Genomic DNA, 1,789 nt, shown 5'->3' with positions numbered 1-1,789 from the left:
GATAGCCAAAACAACCCTGAGCACTAAGAGCAATGCCGGGGGGATTACTATACCAGATATTAAACTGTATTACAGAGATATAGTCATAAAAACAACATGGTACTGGTACAAAAATAGACCCATAGATCAATGGAACAAAATTGAAGAGCCAAATATGAGTACATGCAATTTCAGCGACCTGATATTTGGCAAAGGGGCCAAGAACATTTACTGGAGGAAAGATAGCACGTTCAGCAAATGGTGTTGGCAAAACTAGATCTCAACCTGTAGAAGAATGAAACTAAACCCCTATCTTTCACCCTGCACAAAAGTCAATTCCAAATGGATCAAAGACCTCAATATAAAGCCTGAAACTCTGAAACTGTTAGAAGAAAACATTGGCAAAAACCTACAAGATATAGGCGTAGGAAAGGATTTTCTAAACCAGACATGATTGTTCAGGAAATAAGGCCAAGAATCAACAAATGAGACCTCATTAAACTAAAAAGTTTCTGTACATCGAAGGAGGCAACCAGGGAAGGGAAGAGAAAACCCACAGAATGGGAGAAAATATTTACCAGCAACACATATGATGGAGGTTTAACATCCAGAATATATAATATACTCAAAAAACAGAATCAAGACAAGAGGTAACTCAATTAAAAGATGGGCTAAGGAGCTGAACAGAGAGTTCTCAGAAGAAGTAAAGATGGCTAAGAAACATCTTAAAAGATGTTCAACATCACTAATAATTGGGGAACTGCAAATTAAAATCACTTTAAGATTTCACCTTACCGCAGTCAGATTGACTAAGATCAAGAGAACAAATGATACCAAATGTTGGAGGGAATGTGGAGAAAGGGGAACATTCATCCACTGCTGGTGGGGCTTCAAACTTGTTCAACCCCTATGGAAAGCAGTGTGGAGAACTCTTAAAAAAACTACAAATGAACCTACCATTTGACCCAGTTATACCACTCCTTGGCATATACCCAAAGAACTCATTCTATTGCAGAGACGAGACACTTGTACATCCATGTTTGTTGCTGCTCTTTTCACAATAGCTAAGAGATGGAAGCAACCTAAGTGTCCCTCAATTGATGTTATACAATGGAGTTTTACTCAGAAGTGAAAAAGATGAAATTATGGAATTTGAAATATGAAATTATGAAATTATAAATGGATGGAACTAGAAACTGTTATACTAAGTGAAGTAACACAGACTCAGGAAAAAAATCAATGTATGTTCACCCTCATATGTGGGCATTCTCCCTCATATGTGAATCCTAGCACCAAATCCTTGTGAGTATGTATCCAGACATAACTATAGGAACCAGGAAGGTAAAGGACAAGGAAGAACCTGATAGAGAAGAACAGTAGGAAACAAGTGTTACTAAGGGAGATATGGAAAAAATGGGGTTATTTTAATGGGGATGGGGAGGGATACACAAGGAAACGTAGGGATAAAGGGAACGAAAGAGCTCAAGGGAGGTGGGACCATAGAAGAGGGATATCATTAAGGGAGAAATGGGGGAAATGGGGATACCTTAATTGGGGAAACCATGATGTAGGGGTGAGACAATGTGAGAGATAAATAATGCCTAGCTAGTTTTAAAAACCAGAGGAAACCATGTTAGTCCAACAATCTACTCACAAATTATACATACCAGATCAAGAAATATATATTTAGGTAAGGTTTATCTGAGAACAATTGGTCTTTGCCCAAGATTTATCTACATGGCACACAGTAATTAAAAGTACCAGACTGGTGGAACTAACCTTCTTGGATGTTTAACAGACATACTTTGAG

The sequence above is a fragment of the Nannospalax galili genome, unplaced genomic scaffold, assembly GCF_000622305.1.
Source record: "Nannospalax galili isolate Female #2095 unplaced genomic scaffold, S.galili_v1.0 scaffold113, whole genome shotgun sequence".
NCBI classification, from domain to species: domain Eukaryota; kingdom Metazoa; phylum Chordata; class Mammalia; order Rodentia; family Spalacidae; genus Nannospalax; species Nannospalax galili.
Note: the sequence above shows the minus strand (reverse complement) of the source record.